A 20,376-nucleotide genomic window follows, 5' to 3' on the forward strand; every position below is an offset into this window, starting at 1 on the left:
CAAAGGGAGTGGTTGGCAGGGATCCAACTGGTTGGAGGGTTCAGACCTCTGCCATAAAGGATCCGCAGGGCAGAGTGTGGGATCCCCTCCACTGTTACTGGCGGTCAGATCTGAAAGCGAAACATCCCCCCACTTCCCCCCTGCCAGAATCTCAGTGAGTCACTGACCCCACTCCGCTCCATGCTGAAAGCCTACCACCCCGTTCTTTAAAGGACCTTAGGAAAAATCCTGGCAGTTTAGCTTAATACTCCTGATTGTCAGCGACAAAGAGAGATGTAAAAAAGAAAACAGGGTGGACTATTCTCTCTTCCACTGGAGGATCTGGGGAATTGAACTCAGGTCCTGTGGATTCATGAAGGGTATTTTTGTTTTTGCTTTTGCCTTTGTTGCTTCTAGGTGGATTTTTCCCATTGCTGATAAATCTTATGCCTGCTGTGTGCTTCTTAAAAGGACCCAAGAGGTCCCTGCACTTGTTTTTATCACAAATAACAGGATTGTACCCAAGGTCTCTTCTGGGAAATGACCTTTGGGGTAAGGAGGACAGCAATGCCCTGGGCCCTCAGCTTCTCAGTGACTTAGCATTGAGAAGGTTTTGGCTCCCTGGGGGAACTTGCTGCCTCTCCCCTTGATCTGCAGGCCTAGCTGCTCCAGCTGCCATCCTCCTGAGCACCCATGCTCTGGGATGGAGGGCTGAAACACCCAGCTGTGGACGCTGTGCTGTTCAGCAAACAAGGGCCTCAGGACTGGCTCAGGCCAGATTGCCCTGTCTGATTGCTGTAGGTAGCTGTGCCATGCAGCTCTGAGAGTCACAAACAAACAGGAAGCCAGTCCACTTCCTCTTTGGTGAGGCTGGCCCCTAGTCTTTATCAGCCAGTTAGCCCAGAGGGGAAGGAACAGGCCAGGATTCAGAAAACAACTCCCTGGTAGAGATGACAAGGAATTTTGGTCCCGTGGCCAGGATGGGCTTTCTACCTGTTTGCCCAGGTTGGCCAGACTCCCTAACAATGAGGGTACAGCTCCAACCTCCCCCATGGGAAGGCTTTTCTGATAAACCCAACCCTGCCTGGGTCCCCTTAGGCCCTACCACTGTGACATGGAACACCTCTAAAGCAGCTCTTTCGGAAACAGTTGTGAGAATGTGCTGTCCCTAGAGGCAGAACATCTTTCTCTATTCACTGGGATGCTCAGTTAATGTCTGATCAATTAATGTTTGCAGACTAAAACAACCAATAGGAAGAGGGGTACCACACAGAGCTGGCTCCCGATGGGGCCAGGAAGCATTGCCACATGGGGCCACGGCACAGCTGAACCAGAGGGTGTGGTGGGGACAGTTACAAGAGCCAGAAACAGAGGTGTGGCCAGGGTGGAGGCTGCAGATGAGAACTACAGATATTTGGTGCAGTCGACAAGTCCTGCATGCCACCAGCTCCCATGGGAGCTGGGCTGCCTAACTGAAAACTCTCTGAGGCAGCAGACAGAGGGCAAATGTTCAAAAGGAACTCAAATTTTAAGAAGTACTGCCAGAGGGGCTGGAGAGACGGCTCATCAGTTAAGAGTGCTTGCTGCTCTTCTAGGGGACTCTGGTTGTATTCTCAGCCCCCACGTGTTGGCGAACAACTCTCTGTAACTCCAACCCTCCCTAGGGTTGGAGTCTGAACACTCTCTTCTGCCCCTCTGTGGGCATTCAGGCCTTCGATACACAAACATAGAAGCAGACAACACAGCTATACACATAAAATAAATATCATTTAAAAAGCTGCCGTCAGACATGCTGGAATGTTGAACATGTGTCTAATCCTTTACAGTGTGACTCAGAGTACAAAGTAGGATACCGTCCAGCCTCAGGCGAGCTTTGTGACTATCAGTTACTTTGGAGAACATTAGATGTGGGTCTGGCAGGCCGGGTTGAGTCACTGTCAGCCACTAAAAAGGAAGAAGAGGAAGAAGAAGAAACCTCTCTGCTATCAACCTGTTGTTATTGTTTTGTTTTTTAAGAAAACTGGATGGAGAAAGAGAAGAAAACACACATACTACAGAACTCTAACCACCCAGTCATCCTTTCTTTGCAGTTTTTGGATGTTGAATAAAAGTTGTTTTTTGTTTTTTTTGTTTGTTTGTTTGTTTGTTTGTTTTATTAAGCATCTGGGTGCAGAGAAGTGACACAGGTGTGGAAGGGTGAGGATGGAGAAGGGAATGCAGTAGAAAATGACAGGTGTGCCAGGATAGGGCTGAGAGAGGACAAGGTGGAAGCAGATGGGAGGAAGGGAGCATGGTGCTCTCTGAGTTAGGTCACAGAAAACTGCAGCAAGATCTGGGGGTGTAGCTCAGTGCAGAGCCTTGACAAGCTCAAGGCCCTGGGTCCAATTCTCCAGCACTAGAGAACAAAGGGAGGAAGGGATAAGGGAGGGAGTCCTTGAGGCAGCTGTCTGAAGGTTCCCGAGGGGTACCATGCTCATAGAGTGGACAGAGACACATCTTGGTGGCTGTTCCAAGGATGCATGACCATAAGGTGCAAGATGTTCCTTGGTCTCTTCCTAGCTACACATACGGCCTTGCCAACATCACTGGTGTGAGCTTCTCTGGTGGCCTATGTGGTTCCCAAAGTTTTGCCCCAGAGTCATGTACAGCGTTCATTTCCAAAGCCAGGAAGGGAGAGCTCTGTCCAGAGAACAGAGCAGAAGCTGGGCTCAGCACTGATGACTAGCCAGACACTCCTAGCCTTATGGGCATACCAGCTCCTGTACCCTCCCCCAGCCCTGTCCCGATCAGATAGACAAGATGAGATAAATGGAAACCTCAGGTTAAAAATACCCAGCCTTGTTGTAAAGAGAAATAAGCACAGGAAGGAAGTGTGGGGAGGCAGTCTAGAGGGAAAAAAATTAAAAAAAAAAAAAAAAAAGCTGTTATTAATGGCTGAGAGTGGATCAGGTGGAGGTTCTGAGGCACGCTCCACAGGTATCTGTAGTGGGCCTCGCAGAGGAATTATCTGGATCCACCCACCGAGACTAGAATTTGGATCCCCGTGAAAAGTCTTGACCCAGGTTTGAGATGGACAAGCAGAGACCTTCAGGTCAGTGGACCGTGGAGCCTCAGAGGAGAGCCTGTCACGCTTGATGTAGTCCCTGGGAAGGAAGAACCACTGAGCCACCACAACGTGCACCCTGCGGAGAGTGGGGAGGGCATTAGGCTGGTTGGGAACCTCGCCTGCTCTTTGGGGGAAGAAAGAATAGGGAGGGCAGAGAGCTGAATGGAGGCAGTCAGCAGGGAGTCGGTGCCGAAGAGGTCTCCATCAGGGCTCTGGGTGTAGGAAGCCTGACCCCCACACACACACTCACACTAGCATGGCCTTGAACTAGAACTTGACCCCAGCGTCTGTTTTCATATCTGTGGAAAGTAGACGGCTTAGCATTTCGGGGAAGAATGTCCAAGTTACTGGTCCCTACAAGCTGCTTCTTAAAGCTGGCTGTGGAAGGTGTGATGGGAGGCAGTTCTGGGGGGCGGTGGGGGGAGAGACGTCCCCATGTATCTCTAGTGCCAATGGGAGGCCTCTCGCAGACAGCCTGCTACACACCCGGCCAGGAGGGAACAGCAAAGAAGATGATCTTCAGGAAATACAGCCCAGACCCATGTGTTCAGAGACTAATGTCCGATGAAGGATACACACAACTAAGTAATCATATTTCAGGGTAGTACGAGAGAGTATTTTTGTACCAATATCCAGGAGGCAAAGATAAACCCTTTGTCCTTAGTGTTCGGAGGGGGCCAGGCCAGCTGGTCCTGGCAAGAAGGAAGCCAAGAGAATGACAGTTAAGTCGGAGGGAACGTGCACACGCGCTGATGTCTCTGGAGTGGCGGGAGCGAGTGGGAGAGTTGGCAGGGACAGGCTCAAAGTTGCCGCTGAATTTGCTCTTAGTTGAGTGCAGGGGGTCACACCTGCAATCTCAGCATTCAGGAGACTGGGGCAGGAGGGTCATGAGTTCTGGGCCAGCCTGGGCAACATAGCAAGACTGTCTCAAAAAAAAAAAAAAAAAAAAAAAAAAATCAAATAATTGCCAGACATGGTGGCACACGCCTTTGATCCCAGCATCCAGGAGGCAGAGGCAGGCAGATCTCTGTGAGGTTGAGGCCAGCCTGTTCTATAAAGCAAGTCCAAGACAGTCAAGGCTACACAGAGAAACCCTGTCTGGAAAACAAAACAAAAGGAAAGGCCAGGTGTGGCAGCAGTGGCCATCATCCCAGCACTGAGGAAGCAGACATCGAAGAAGCCCTGCACTTTCTGACCAGCTAGTCTAGCGGAATCAGCAAGCTCCAGGTTTAGTGAGAGTCCCTGTCTCAAGAAAAAAAAAAAAAAAAATGGTGGCTGGAAAGTAACTAAGGAAGACATCCAGTGTCGAACTTTGGCTTTCCTACAGTCCCTCCGCAAGTGTGTGTACACAGATGTACAAATCAACAGATACACGCAAGGAGAATAAAAGAGGAGGAGGAGTTGGGGAGGCCCTACATGGAGGCCTGAGCTTTGAACCCACGACCTATGTAAAAGCTGTAGATGTGGCTGTGGGCCCCTGTAATCTTGGTGCTGTGAGGGACAGACACAGGAGAGCCGTTGGAGCTTGCCGGTTATAACATGGCTCCAGGTTCAGGGTGGGACCCTGTCTCAAAAGAATAAAGTAGGCAGTAATAGAAGAAGACAGCCAGCATCTTCCTCTGGCCTCCAGGTGTGCGCTGGCACCTGCAGACACGTGCGCACGCGTGCACACACACACACACACACACATACACACACACACACACACACATACACCACATACAGTCCAGAATAGATATTTTTAAATCGAAAGGGGGAAATAAGAAGGAAAGAGCAAAGTTGGCCCCTCCTCTTCACATGTCTTCACATAATCCCATTACGATGTTAAAACAGTGACCATTTAATGAGGTCTAACAGCAACATGGCCAAAGTGATTTTTGCGATTATTAAGGCAACAATTTGAAGTGGAAAGTTGTGTCATTGTTAAAAAAAAAAAAAAAAAAAAAAATGAGTCACCTCAAATATATACAATGGCTTCAGCTATTAATGGTAGCAGGCTGCGCATTAGAGGTAACTGAGCCTGGTGAAATGCGTGTCTTGGGAGGTGGAGGCAGGAGGATCAGGAGTTCTGGGCCAGCCTCTGCCGCATAGCAAGTGTAAGTCCAGTACGGACAGCACGAGGCCTGGGCTAAGTGTGTTTGCTGTGAAAGCACGAGGACCTTAGTTTGGATCGAAGCAACTATGGGAAAGGCTGGGTGTGGCTGGGCCCATGGAGCTGTAGCCTCAGTGCTGGGATAGGGGCATGGAGACAAGTGGATCGACGGAGCTTGCTAACCACCAACCTGGCTCTCCCTGTTCAGTGAGAGAGCCTTGTCTTGAGGGACTAGCATGGAAAGTGATAAAGCAGGACTCCTGATGTCCTCCTTTGGCCTCTACGAACAAGCACACAGACAACTTGCACGCTCATACACGCACACACAGACATACACACACACACACACACACACACACACACACACACACACCTGAAATAATTAAGCACATACTGGCGTCCATGTTAAAATGTTATTGCTGATAAGATGTGACTGATACCTTAGCCAAACACAGTGGCGCACGCCTCTCGTTCTAGCACAGGTGGGTCTCTGTGAGTTCAAGAGTAGGCAGTTAGTTCTGGGACAGTCAGGGATACACACTGAGACCCTGCCTCGAAACAACAACAAGATGTAATGCTTCACAAAGGCTTTGATTTCAGCAAAAGTTTTTAAGTCGTGGGTCTTGGATCTCAGAGAATAAGCTGCCTTTCTACTTCATCGGCGCTGCGCAGCTGAAATACTGAGGACTGTATTTATCCCATAGAACAAAGGATGCTTGTATTCGGGAGCGTGGCTGCAGTGGCTCGCTTGTCCTTCATCGCCTCAGTCCTTCCCTTCCTTCTGGAGATGAGAGAAAGATTAGTTGAGCTCCCTGGAGAAAAGCATTAGGTAAATACGGGACGTTGCTGAGCTATTGTAACTATTATTAACAACACTCGCAGCTGTGGTTGGTGAGATGTGTCTTGAAGGGGTTCAAGTGAAACAGCCAGGCTAGGGGTCTATAGCACTCCAACTCTTGTTCTCTTGACACGGTATAAATCTAGGGGTCCCTAGGGCACGAGTCCTAGAGGGCATGACGGATGTTGGGGTTTAGAAAAAAATTGGAAGCCTGAAAGCGGGGGAACTGTCGTTCTCTCTGGAAGAACCTATCTCTTTCTAGACAGAGGCCAATAGTGAATTGGGCCAGTGACTGGTCATAAAAAGCATTATGTGTCTAGGGACCAAAGCCATGGGGATGAAGTCTTCACTGAGGTTCCTGCAGCCCACCCGCCAGGAAACCGAGGGTGAGGTTCTCTTCCCTTCCCTCCACACCATTTTGTAGTAAAATAATCATGTGTTCCTATTTAAAAGTACATTTGTGTGAGGAATTTAACAGGGTGAAAATTATTCTTCTCCACAATTTATATCCAACACACATTCATTGAGATTTATGCTTTGGGTGAGAAGCCTTGTGCCAAGAAAACATGGAGGAGATGCCAGGGCACAAATGACCTTGTGGGTAAGTTAGGATATACAGGTAAGTATGGCACAAATGGATGACAGTGACTTGAAAGGTTCAAATGAAGAAGAACCAGAGTGGGACACGAGTCAGACAAGGTCACGGGTCAAGGCCTACTTTTGAAGGGTCAGAGAGTCTGATCAAGTGGAGATGGAGACACTGACATTCCCAAAGAAGGAGCCAACTCCACAAACGGAGATGTGTGGGGTATGCCAAACTGAGTCGTTCCTTCAGCCAGCAAATATGGCAGGAGGAGTTGCAAATGGGTTTGGAGGTGAGAGCCGCTCCCCCGCCTAGACCCCCGTTGATCACTCTTGAGCAGTACAAGCCTTGGAAAGTTTGTAGGTCAAAACGAAACCTGTCTGGGGCCCTGAGGTGAGTTCTTGGGGGATGGAGATTCAGGTGGACACTTGCAAGGTTTTTAGCCTTTGGGCTGAGCAGACACCGGACGGGTCCGTGGGAAAGCGCCCTGCACCAGAGGCAGACCGATAGCTTCTCTGGGAAACCCTGGAGCCCAAGTTTTTAAGCAGCTGGGCTGGGTGGCCTTGACTGCTGTTGGCTTGGGTCTTGTTGAGCTAAATCTTCCCATGGAGCCTGGGTGGTGAATGAGGCCAGCGGCCTCTGGACTGAAGCTCTTGGGAACTCAGGTGGGTTGGGCCGGGACTGGCAGAGTGTGGGATCTCTGCAATAAAATGCAGGGAAAGGAGCCCTCGCAGTGTCCTGGGGTGTGAGGCGCAGGGCGTGGGGCCTTGCATTCCCAGGAGGCTAAGACGCCGCCACCGTTGATGATTATCATTATTATTCCTGCTTGGGCTTCTTGGAACTTTCATCCTGCAGGACCCTGCCTGGCTGGGCAAGCGTCACCAGCTAGCCAAGGGGTGGGGCAGGTGACTCCTGGCAGCAACAGAACAGGACATAAAACCAGGGTTTTCTGGCCGTTCCGAGCTCCTTTGTAACCATGGGCACACTGTCAGAGTTCCTCCAGGGGAAACTGAGACACATCAGCAAGGAATGAGTTGGCCTAGATCCCTCAGCAGAGACCCGTCCTTCCCTTACCACGTCCTTCCTGCAGCCGTTCTTATTCTCTCTAAGCTGGGGTAGGGCTGGAGGAGAGCCAGAGAAGGTGTGGATTCTAGAAGCGAGAACTGGGCTTGGGCCAGGACATCAGAGCTGGTACCTTCTGTGCCAGGCGCTTCGGGCATCATGAGGTCAGGCTCCTGGTTTCGAGTCTCTCTGGAAGGTTCTGCCATATGGGTGGATCTTCCACAAGCCCCCAAGGGAGGGCAAGGCTGGAGACGTGCAAAATGACCAGCTCTGTCCCATCGGAGGCCAGGGTTCGGCATCCTGGGATAGAAAGAGCCTTGATCTCATAAAGATGGGTCAGGCCCAGGAGCAAAGGGCCAGACAAAGGCTCATAGACTGAGAAAGGTGTGTGTGTGTTGTGTGTGTCCACGTGTGTTGTGGCCACGTTTCTTAACACCAGCTTCCAGCGGGGACGTGTCTCTGCTCGCTGAGCTGAGATGAAAGGGAGAAGGGCTGGAAGGGAATGAGAAGGGAAGACTGATGGCTAGCTAAGGAGTTGAGTGGAATGGGTTCTGGCCCTCTAGGCACCCACTGGAGAAGGAAGGGAGCGCTCTAACTGTCAGCGGGCTGAGGCCCCATCTCCTTTCTCCACCCGTGCACATCACTTAGAGAGCAGCAGCCCCTGGAAACATCTTCTGGCTTAAAGGAAAAAAGCGGGTCAACGCAGAATAGGCTGTGGGAGCTGGAGGACAGAAAGAAAGTGCTCCAGCAGCCTCCACTAGCGCTCCTGGGGTCCACATCTCCCAGAGCCAGCCAACAGCTACGCAGTCACTTGAGCTTATTAAGCAGCTACTACGAGCATGGCAGGTTACCTGGTTACCATGTGAGATACGTGAGATATCTTCTCTGCTCTCAGGAAGCTCTCTGGAGAAAAACAAGTCTTTCTGTTCGGAGAACCTCTGAGTTGAGTCCAGAGACATCGTCTTCCTCCCTGGCAGTGGGGGTTGCCGACTCTACCTATGCCATCAGTCTGCCTGTTCCCTGGAGTTTCACACACACAGGAAGCAAGCTTCACAAGAAGGCTTGCTGGTATCTTGATACCCACCCAGCCAAAAGATCCAGCCCTCAGCACAAGAGTATCTCTTGAGCGCCCCACTGTGTCGGGCCATCTTTAGATTCACTGTGAAGACTTCCACTCACTTGCTGTCTTCTAGGAGTGATCCAGAGAGCCCACAGCAGTTTCTCAAAGCCAATTAGATACCCTCTGAGCTTCCGGGGGTTTTCAGGACCCTGCTACAAGCTTTCATTCTTACTGCCCAGTAGAGTCCCTTCCCATTCCCAACCTCGTTCCTTCCCATCCGTAGCACACAAATATCAGTGCTGCAATGCTCAACATCTGAACAGCAGCATCAACCTTTCCAAGGGAAACCTTCCCATGTTTATAGCCAACTCACTCGGCAAACATCTACAGAACAGAGGCTATGGACCAGGCACTGTGACAGCCACTGAAGTCGCTCTTTGTGTGTCGCAGGGAAGATAGGCCCTCCTGCCATGGAGCGGAGGGACCGGCTTGAGCGGGGAGGACAGACGCTAATGGAGACAGATGCAGTGAGACAGAGCAGCGCTCACGGCTGCCCCCCAAGCTCTTCCGTGCTGCCCACCATGGTCCCATAGAGACTTCCTTCCCGCTTCTTCACATCTCAGAGAGTGCCTCGCTGGGAGGATTGCAGAAGCTTCTAGTGAGACGCTCACACGGCACGATCCAGGAGGCACCACATTGTTCTCCTGCAGTGGAAAAAGTCTCCATTCCTGGAGCCAGCATCCTCTGGAAGTGATACAGGAAACAGAGACAGAAGTCAGAGTCTAAAATATCTGTTTTTGAAAAAAGAAAAAAAAAATCCCTTTGGAGGCTGGACTTGGTTAGTAAAATGCTTGCTAAACAAGCATGAGGACCTGAATTCAATTTCCAGCAGTCATGAAAATAAACAAACAAACAAACAAACAAACAAACAAAAAACAGCAAAAAAACCCCAAACCAAAACAAAACAAAAAACTCAGCACTGAGGCTCATGTTGTAACCCCAGCGTGGGGGGAGGCACAGCCCAGAGGCTGTCAGGGGTTTGCAGGTCAGCCAGTCTTGCCAAGTCAGTGAGCCCCAGATGCCATGAGAGACCCAGTCTCAAAACTAAGATGGCGAGAGTCTAAGGAAGAAACTCAATGTTGACCTCTGGCCTCCATACACATGTGTGTGCATAAGCATGCCTACCTCACCCATCCACCCTTTAAACAACAGAAGTTATGAAGGGCTGCCAAAGGCCCTCACCATCTCACTCAGGAAAGGACAGCTCCTGTCCCCTGACCCATAGGGTAGCCATCTTGTGGGGAAAGAAATCCACTGTCCTTGGCTCTAGCTATAGAGGTAGGTAATTCTTCTGTGAGAGAGAGAGGGAGAGAGGGAGAGGGAAAGGGAGGGAGAGGAAGAGAGATAGAGACTTGTCCATGAAGGAAGGCTCAAACATGGTTGTTTGATGTGGGGTGGGCGTTTCACACTCTAATCAGAAGAAAAGTCTTTTCCAACCGTCTCACCGAGGCAAGATGCTACGAGGTCCTCCTTCTTGCTTATCTGCCCCAGAGCACATGGCAAGTTATGAACTGTTCCCTGCTCTGAATGCACAACTTCTATAAACCAACATAAGCAGGAAGCCTTCGGATCTGATCCCCTCATTTCCTTAAAGATCAGCATTCCTTATGGATAATCGTGAAAGGACCTGATAACTGGGAAGCGGATGGAAGCCAGAACATGCTTGGCTGATCTCCTGGGGCTTTCCTAGGGTCCTTCCTGCAACTTGGTGGCTCTGTCTCCAAGGCACCTTGGCCCAGGGGTAGAATTCTTGGTCATGAAACTGGCATAGCTCCCGCAGATGCTGGGAGAGGTGCTGCTGTGCCCATTGAAACCAGCAGGAAAGCAGTTGTCTTTAGGTGTGACTGGCAGCAGTGAAAAGTATTTGGGGCTGTAGAGTGAGACAGGTATGGGAAATAACATGGTCAAAATGTTACCCTAAGTGTGGAGTTTCCCAAATCAAAGGGTAGGTCATCACAAGAGTAAGGGCCCCTTCCCTTCCCGCCTGTCCCCTTCCCCTCCCCCTTCCCTTCTCTTCCTTTCCCTTCCCCTTACTTCTCCTTCCCCCTTCCCTCCCCTCTTTCACTGCCTCTCCCTCCCTCCTTTCCTCTTCTCCCCTTCCCTCTCTTCCCCTCCCTCCCCTTCCCTTCCTTTCTCTTCCCCCTTCTTTTCTCCCATTCCTCTTTTCTCTTTCCTCCCCTCTTCTCCCTGTCCTCCCTTCCCATCCCGAGTCCCTCTCCTTTTTGCTGCCCTGTGGAACCAATGTGTCCCTACCTTGGGCCACCTCTCTGTAGCTCACAGCCAAGCACACCCTTTAACCATCTAGCTTTCATCCTAGTGTGCCTCGGCTCAACTCCATGCACTTAAAACCACCTTCCCCACCCCGTCAAGCCTTGCTTGAACTCTCCTTTCTCTGAATTCTAGTTCTATTGCATAAGGTGTGCTACTTGATATTTTTGACTATACACGCCTGATATTGCCTAGCTGAATAACACCCCTGAGTCTTGGTTCCCCAAGCAAGTTGTAAGTGTGGAGAGAGCAGGAGTTGTAGGACTTGGTGTCCTTCTTATCCTTATTCTTCTCATTAATCATGGGAGAATGTGCCCTGAAAGGCCGCCATTAGAGTAGTCAAGGCCCACAGCATGCTTGGGTAGAGAAACATCTTATACAACATCAGTTAGATTCCTGATAGACAGAATCCCTGCCTTTGGATGCACCATGGAGAGCCCTGGGGGCAGCTTGGAGGCAGGAGGACATCTTTCACAATACCATGGGGTCCAGTTACCTGGATGGAGATCAGTTACCTGTGGGGAAATCTGCTGTCCTGTGATTCCAAACAGCACTGCTCACCTGAGGAAGAAACCAGGAATCCAAAGAATGTGGGGAAGCCTTCTGTAGGATTGTCACCTGCCAACATGGAAGACCTCACCTGAGACTTAAAGAGCAGTGTAAATGCTGGAGGTTTGATAAGGACCAAGGCAGACGTGGCTCTCTGCAGTGAAGTTTTTCTCCAGAACCATGTCTCAGTCTAAGGGATTGAGACTTGAAGAGGAAGTTGTGTACATGGGGGGGGGGGGGACTATTGGATAGTGATAATGTCGTCGTCGTCATCATCATCATCATCATCATCATCATCATCATTATCTCCTCTACCACCTCATCATCGTCCTTCCCCCCTCCCCCTCCTCCCATTTTTGAGACAGGGGTCTCAAGAGTTCTGATCCTCCAGCATCCATTTCCTAAGTGCTGGGATTACAGATGTGCACCCCACACTCAGTTTACTCTGCTGGGGATCAAACCAATGGCTTGGTGTATGCTAGACGCTCTACCAGTTGAGCTACATCCCAGCCCAGCACCTTTATTTCTTCAAGCTGAAACACTGTCTCGTCTCATTTCCTCACCTCTTGTTAGAAAAGAAAGCAGGAGTTCACCCAAGGCACACTGTTGATGGGAAAACAGAGTCAGAGAACCACAGCACTGGCCTAGGGCACACTGGTAGTCAAGGAAAATCTCTAGGCCTTGGTAGCCTTCATTTTATGGCTGCTAAAGGATACCAAAGAGGAAAGAGGAAACCCTAACCTCCTCAACTAGCTTATAACCCAGGGTGGGAATAGAGAGAGTCTTAAACTTCAGGTCCTGCTTTAACCTGATTGAATATAAAATGTAGCAGAATGCAGAGGAAGTGGCTCAAGGCCTTGTGAGGGAAGTAGGGAAGGCTTCCCAGAGGAGGTGGCACTTGAGCTGACTTGTAAAGGACAAAGACTCTGTCAGGTAATCAAATAAGGACTGGGTGTTCCAGGTGGAAGACCTGGTATGGGGAAAAAACTTAGACCAAAGAGCACGGCCTGTCACAGATGCTGGAGATTTTCCGCACGGGGAGTAGGAGCAGTGAAGTGGACCCCGCATTCGGGCAAGTCCTGGAATGTCTTTCCAAACATTTCCACGTAAGCTGTGGAGATCTGGATGTATCTCCTGCGGATGCTCCAGCAAATCACCGCAAACTGGGTAGCATAAAGCCGCACAAACGTGTCACCTTCCATTCCGGAGGCCAGAAGTCTCACTGGGCTGCAGTGGGCAGCATCGTGTCCCCTTTGATAGCCACCAGCCTGCTCCTGCTTCTGCTCCTCAGGGCAGCCCCTCAATCCTCGGCTCACCTCCTCCTCCATCTTCGCAGCCAGCCTCACACGGTTTCGGTCCTGCTTCCCTAACCGTAGCTCAGACTCCAGCACTCCTCTGCCTCCGTCTTCCAAGGGCTCTCCTGTGACAGCCCTGGGCTCATTAGAATCAGCGTGAACTCCACACCCCTTAACTCAGTCACCTTGCAAAGTTTCTTTTGCGGTGTGTGGTGACATGCTCACAGGTTCAGAAAAGCAGATGTGGGAATTAGGGGGCGGAGGGAGGCTACTATTCTACTCAGGCGCGACAGGGGCTGGTGAAGAAATCTGAGTGGAGCTTGGGGTGCCAGGTGCTGTAGCACTGTGGTTAAAGGAGCTGGTGTGGGGACTGGAGGGACGGCTTGGCAGCCTGAGGATTCAGTTCCCAGATCCCAACCAGCTTTAACTGCAGCTCCAGGCTCCAGGTACGCATGTGGTAAAAAAATCACATGGTAGGTACTCACATATCCACATTAAAAAAAGAAGAAAAAAATCTTAGGGAAAGAAAAAAGCAGGCGTAGGCCCTAACTACTCCAGTTCGCTCTTGCCTCTGCCATTAAGACCAATGTGCCCTTATGTCATTTCCAACTCACGGTCTCTGTGCCTTGGCTTCCTTGTCCGTAAAATAGGGATACCTTCCTCCTCCCTCGTGGTTCAGATTATATGGGGTAACAGTGATGAGAATTAGGACAGGAGGAACCATTCGGTAAACTGTAAGTATCTTGGTGTTCAGTGCTTAGAAACAGAACCTAGCCCACTGTACGGCTCATCAGCACGGGAAGGAAGGAGCCACCCAAGCTCCAGGGATCCTATGACATGAAGAACTCGTCATGCTACAAGCCTCTGGATGACACTGACCTGCTGCCTCTGTTGGCATAACGAAATGAAAGGCTGGAAGCTACCTACATCTGTCCTCCTTTTCTGGTGAGATTTGTTCTGGGTGTTAAAGAGTAGATGATCTGTTGGTTTGTTTTTTATTTTGGTGTTTTGTTTTGTTTTGAGACACGGTTTCTCTGTGAACCCCTAGCTGTCCTGGAACTCACTCTGTAAATCAGGCTGGCCTCTGCCTCCTGAGTGCTGGAATTAAAGTTATTCACCACCATTCCTGGCTTGATATTTATTTATTTATTCTGTATTTTTGGGAGAAGGTTTTACTTTGTAACCAAGGCTTGCCTAGAGCTACTATGGAGCCCAGGCTGGCCTCTCGGGCCCATGGTGATTCTCCTACCTCAGCTTTCCAAGTGCTGGGACTACCAGCCATGACACTTATTTAATTATTTAACATTATTTATTTATCTGTTCATTTATTTATTTTTTTAAAGATCTATTTATTATGTATACAGTGTTTGGCCTGCATGTGTGCCTGTCTCACCAGGTCTCAGGACAGATGGTTCTGAGCCACCATGTGGTTGCTGGGAATTGAACTCAGGACCTTTGGAAGAACAGGCAATGTTCTTAACCTCTGAGCCATCTCTCCAGCCATCTCTCCCTATTTGTTCATTTATTTAATGTAATACCCCCTGAGGTTTCTGCAACAGTGTTTAACTTGACATTTGGCCATTTGAAGACTTGGTAATGTTTCAGCCAGGTGCCCAGTGGGATGATATACCCCTAACAGACTTGGCAGTCACCTGCTCTGGCTTCTTAGATGCTCTTACACACATTTGACCATCCTGTCTGTCCCCACTTTCTACCAAGGCACCAAGCCCCTCTCTCTCTTCTCCTTGTTGATTTCTTCTCTTAGGTCTAGCAGGTTGCCTATCAAAAGGGTTGCCGAATAAAACAGAAGTCAGCCGGTGAAATTTGGATTTCAGATAAACAACGAATAATTTTAATGTAAGTATATTCGAAATATTACTAACTGTCGAAGAGTGCTTTATCATTAACGAGAACATTCCATTCCCTGGCATTACAAGTAATACTCTACTGTGCTCTGTGATGTGATTTGCAAGGTAAATCAGTATTCAAGTCCAGAAAGTTCTAGCATCCTTTTTATAGGTAGTTCTTTGTGGTAACACAGAGGAGAGAAAGAAAGTGATGTTTCTGGAGGGATGGTGGTCAGAAGACTGGACACTGGTCCCTGCCGTCTTCACAACAGAGACACTTTTGCTGCCCAGGTCTATGTTTCAGGACAAACACAGACAAGCCCCCGTCACTAATGGATACATCAGCCTTGTTCTCTGGGCTCTAAAGAGAGCTCAGATTACTCATACTGTTGAAGTATATTGAGATTGCCACTTTGCTTTTTTCAGACAGTTTTTCTGTGTAGCCCTGTCTGGCATGGAACTCACTATGTAAAGCAGGTTAGTCTTGAACTCAACTTGTAGGGATTCACATGCCTCTGTCTCCCAAGTGCTAGGATTAAAGGAGTGTAGCACCATGTCTGGCCCAGGTTATCGTGACTGAAGGCCAAAGCTGAGCCCTGTGCCAGCCATTCCACTCCAAATATGTCATAGCCTTGTCTCATTGTCCTGCCCGGTGTTCTCAAGACAGATTTCAGTTTCCACATCAGACTTGTCCAGGCATCCTGTGATGTAGATGCCTATATTTCCATACTCTTTAAGTCTCCTTTCAGAGACTAAACAATGCAGAATACTTGAAGAGCTCATGGATTTTTTTTTTTAAGGTTCATTTTTATTTTATGTGTATGTGCATATCCTTACGTGTGTGCCACATGAGTGACTGGTACCTGTGGAGGCCAGAAGAGGGCGTCAGAAACCCTGAAACTGGAATTGGCAAGAGGTTGTGAGCTGCCACGTGGGTGGGTGGTGGGAACCAAATCCTGGTTCCCTGAGCAGCTGTGGGTGCTCTTCGAGACTGAGCCATCCCTTCCCACCCTCCCCACCCCCCAAGCCCCCAGCATGAAATCTGAAAAGAAATCTTGGGCTTTTATTTCCAAGTAATGAAGTAAAGAACAAAGCCACAAACCAAAGGCAAGTAGGCCTTGAGGGCTGGCAAATGCATCTCAGGTGCACCAGGGCAATGGGTAACCCTCTCAAACTCTCACTTACTTTCTAGGAAATGTGGCCCGGAGGGGCCAGGAGAATTAAAGACTTATTGGTACAACCTCTAAGAAAAACTTGCTCCAGATAAGGTCTCCTCATCCTTAATTGTTATTGTTATTGTTATTAACCCAACTCCTATGAAAAGCTGCCACAGCTTTGTTAACAACCTCAGGTCTGGGTTTAATTAATACCTCTGAAGGCTGAGCCCTCAGGCAACGTGGTGCCCGCCCCCACAACTCCAGGACCAGGCTCCGCCTCCTCCGACTCCACTCACCGGTCCTTTCCTTAAGCGGACGCTCTGGTGGCTCCATTATTCTTACTCCTGCCAATCACTGCCCTTCCAGGCCCCTTGTTCCCGGGCTGGTAATCTCACAGATCTCCTCTGACCTTTTTTTTCCTTTTGCGGCTACCATGTAACCTCTAAGAGTCCTCAAGAGTCCGTCCTCGGTGTGTGTGAAATCTGAGGTGCCCAGAATTCCCTAGCAGCCCCTAATTCCTCCCCTGCTCCCCAGTTCTCTTCTTGAGAACTTCCGGATGTTTCTCAGGTGGTACAGCCGGTTGGGTGGGTTGGCTGGTTTAGGGTTACAGAGTTTGGCACTGACTCTGGCCCCTCTCAGCTGCCCTCTTTAATTAATTAATTCCAATAAAACAAAACAAAACAAAACAAAACCAAAAAAAAAAAAAAAAACCCTCAATTGGACCTCAGTGCATACCTCTGAGGCACATGTCACATCAATTACCAAAAAATAAAAACAAGAAACACCCCCCAAAACAAGAAACAATTAAGCCTACCACTTAAAAGGGTGCAGGAGCCTTTTCGGAAGACTCACATACAACTGCAGGCTAAGGGTCTTGGAACCCTCTGCCACAGACAGACCCTAACGAGGAACTTGAGGAACTTGGGCCCAGTTTCCTAAGGCTTCCTTCTTGCCTTTGTAGGTGGTGGCCTCATTTCTGTAGGATGAGACCAAACTATCTCAGATTTGGAAGTCCACCTCTCCATTTATAGGAACTGAATCTTTACCGTGTGCCCCAACACTAAAACGGATATTGACTTGATCTATCATTTTGCCATCACTATAGACCTTGCATAGAGAATAATGCTGAAGATGTTACTGACTGGGAAGAGAGAGGAAGGCAGACATCCATCATCCTTCCCATTTCTTTCCTTTTTATTTACTTGTCATTGTTTTCTTTTTCTTATTGGTTTTGAAGAAAGGAGGTCTCATCCTGTAGATCTGGCTGGCCTCAGACCTCAAGCTCCTAGAGATCTGCCTGCCTATGCCTTCTTGCCTGGCCACTCATGCCTGGTCCTATTTATTTTTATTTTCAATGTATGGGTATTTTGCCTGCATGTATGTCTATATGTCATGTGCATGCCTGGTGCCTGTGGAGGTCAGAACTGGAGTTACAGATAATTATGAGCTGCCACATGGGTCCTGGGACTCGAGCCCAAATTCTCTGAAAGAGCAGCAAGTACTTCTAACTACTGAGCCATCTCTCTACCCCGTACAAATATTTTTTCATCTGTGAAAAGTAAGTAGGCAGATTGAGATTAGACCTAAACCTTAGTCTTACTAATATTGTTCTTTTTGCCTGACTGGAATGAAAAGAACATTAGTAGACCAGATAAACCCAGCTTTCCTTATCTATTGAACTCTCTCACTTATTGGCATGTGTTGACTATAAATGGCTTTGTTCTTTTATGTTTGTTGGCATCCTGGCTGTCCACCGGAGTCCAGACTTTCAGAGGGCAGAGACCAGATCTATTGAGTTTGCTTTGTGTGGTATCCAGCAAAGAGCTGCAGGATAGGCTTAGAGATATCCTGGACTTGGACCTGGAGACCCAGGTTCTAGCTCTGCCCATGTGACTCTTGAAATCAGGACCTTATTTTTTATTGGCTGTTGAATATTAATGTGGGGCTAGGCGTGGTGGTGCATGTTTAATCACATCATTCCAGAGGCAGAGGCAGTTGGATCTCTGTGAGTTTGAGGCCAGCCTGGTCTACACAGTCAGTCTCAGGCCAGCCAGGACTACATAGTGAGACCTTGTTTCCACTAAAAAAAGGGGGAGAGGGCTGCTTTGAGTCAGACATGGTGATGAATGCCTGTAACTATAGTACTTGGGAGGTAGAAGCAAGAGGATCAGGAGCTCAGGTCACTGTCAGCAACCTAGAGTTTCTGAGGCAAGTGTGAGTTACGTAAGAAATTTGGGTGGGTTCCCTTGGCACAGACACACAGTCTTAATTGCAGAAATTTGTGAAGAGCTATCCAAGACCAAGCAACCAGAATGGATGTATACTGAAGGTCTCCTGCAGTGACTGACAAGCTTCAGTAGCACTAGGAGACAACACGGGGAAGGGGAAAGAGTGAAATGAGAGCAGAGGAACTGTGCTCCTAGCTGGATCTTGTTAACCAGGCCTGAATCCCAAACACTTGCAAAACACTAGGTACTAAAGGTTTCTTGAGAGAGGCAAGTCTCAGGGGTCAAGAGAAAGAAAGAAGGAGGAAAATATACAGAAGCTACAGAGACAGAGCTGAATATCAGGACTCCTTTCTATCATGTGCCAAAGGTACCAGTCGTCACCTGTTAAGAATATGCAAGGAGGGGCTGGAGAGATGGCGCAGCAGTTAAGAGCACTGGCTGCTCTTCCTGAGGACCTGGGATCAATTCCCAGCACCCACATAGTTCACAACTGTCTGTGACTCCAGTTCCAGGGGACACGGCACCCTCACACAGACATGCCGGCAAAATACCAACGCACATAAAAATAAATGATTTTTTTTTAAAAAAGGCTATGTGACATCTCCCCCTCCCCCAGTGGTCTTATTAAACCCTCTGAGAGACTAGCACAGTGGGAACTAGGGATCTTGGGTCTTGGTTTGTCTCTGTTGTCTACTGGCTTGCATGACTTTGGCTAAGCCGTCAAAACATTCCTTGGCTTAAATTTCCTTCATTGGGAAAAATACCTGTTCTGTCTGCCCTGGCAGCTGGAACATCTGATGAGATAATGGACAGAAACTCCCCTTGAGGACCAGCGAGAGAGAGGCGAGGGAAATGTCTCATGGGTAAAACTGCTTGTCACCAAGCCTGATGACCTGATTTCAAATGCATAGGACCACATGGTAGAAAGAGAGCACCAACTTCCACACGTTGTCCTTTGACCTCTGCACACACGGCGTGGTCGACCGCACACGTACAGAAACATAAATAACAAAAATGTAATAATTAAAACAAACAGACAAACCAGGAAGCACTGTTGAAGTGGAAGGCTGAATTAATACAAAACTGTGCTTACGAGGGGGAATCCAGACAGTCTGTGGATGGAGAGCTGGACACTTGAAAGGTCACCTCTTTTTTTGGCTATTGCTTTGCATACTCCCATTCAAACAGGACAGACTGACCAGCAGAGGGTGGAGGAAGGGTTCGGGTGTCCAAGAAGACCTTAGGAGTTCGCCAGAACCCTCATTCATTCTCACACTGAATTTAATTTTTATTACCTATGCTTCCTTTCTCCTGTTCTGCTTGAAGATCTTCTCCCCACCTGTTGCAACCTGATACAGACTTAAGTGTTTATCCACGGAGAACACTCTCTATTGAAAAACATGGCCCTAAGTTCCAAAACCCCTGATCCCTGGAGTCTGGAATCCAAGTATAATAAAATCTGAACATCTGTTTCTGGAAGGGGCCAAAGAAAGAGTCAGCTCTTGGACCCTTTATTTGCAAAGTTTCAATTTCTTTCTTAGCTTTGTCCCAGACTCAGGTCATTTTATTCCCCGGAGGATTTGGGTGAGTGGGGTTTATGGCCGGCTGTTCTGGGAGAAAACTTTAGCTGGATCTCTGTGGAAATTATTTCCATGCTGTGGGGGTCAGCTTTAGTGGAAGAACATGCTCTTAAGGATAGAGGAAGGGGTCCGGAGAGCTGGCTCAGAAGTTCACTTGTTACTCTTGCGGAGGACCCTGGTTCAAAGCTTAGCACCCACACGGTGGCCTGCAAACCACCCACAGCTCGTTCTAGGGGCTCCAACAGTCACAGGTGCAAGTGCAGGCAAAACACTTATACACACAAACTAAATAAACAGCAAAAGCAACGGAAGGAGTTCCAACTAAGGCGTGGAGAACTTGAGGAAGTTTGGTTTCTGGTGGGAAAGGGTTAGACACCTTGGGTCTTTTCCCATGGAGCCTTCGGCTTGCCCGAATCATTTTCTCTCCCTGTACGCCCGAGCGTACAATTGCAGACACTCTCTCTTGGCTCTGAGCTTGGATAAATGCTACCTTGTTAGCTAATAGTAACATTAATTATATTAATGATTAATAGCTAATTAGTCATAATGTGGTCATACTTCTTGCCGTGGAGCCTTCCCTTCTTGCAACAGTTCTGAGGCTCCAGCGCGCGCGCGCTCACACACACACACACACACACACACACACACACACACACACACACACACACACAC

The 20,376-nt window shown here is 48.8% G+C and overlaps 1 long non-coding RNA gene across 2 annotated transcripts in view; it reads right to left on the reverse strand.

Annotated features, from left to right (window-relative positions):
• Positions 1–5,580: 5,580 nt before the first annotated feature.
• Positions 5,581–20,376, reverse strand: part of LOC129685942 (uncharacterized) — a 15,407-nt gene continuing 611 nt past the window's right edge. The window contains exons 2-5 of one of the 2 annotated variants that reach the window (XR_008721562.1): positions 11,564–11,666; positions 10,408–10,650; positions 7,794–9,464; positions 5,581–5,958 (exon numbers count right to left, since the gene is read on the reverse strand). This is a non-coding gene — a long non-coding RNA (uncharacterized LOC129685942). Of the gene's footprint in view, positions 5,959–7,672; positions 9,465–10,407; positions 10,651–11,563; positions 11,667–20,376 lie in introns of both variants that reach the window. The other variant, XR_008721563.1, reaches the window with a different exon arrangement.

Source organism: Psammomys obesus, unplaced genomic scaffold, assembly GCF_907164565.1.
Source record: "Psammomys obesus unplaced genomic scaffold, mPsaObe1.curated_primary_1811, whole genome shotgun sequence".
Taxonomy (NCBI): Eukaryota; Metazoa; Chordata; class Mammalia; order Rodentia; family Muridae; genus Psammomys; species Psammomys obesus.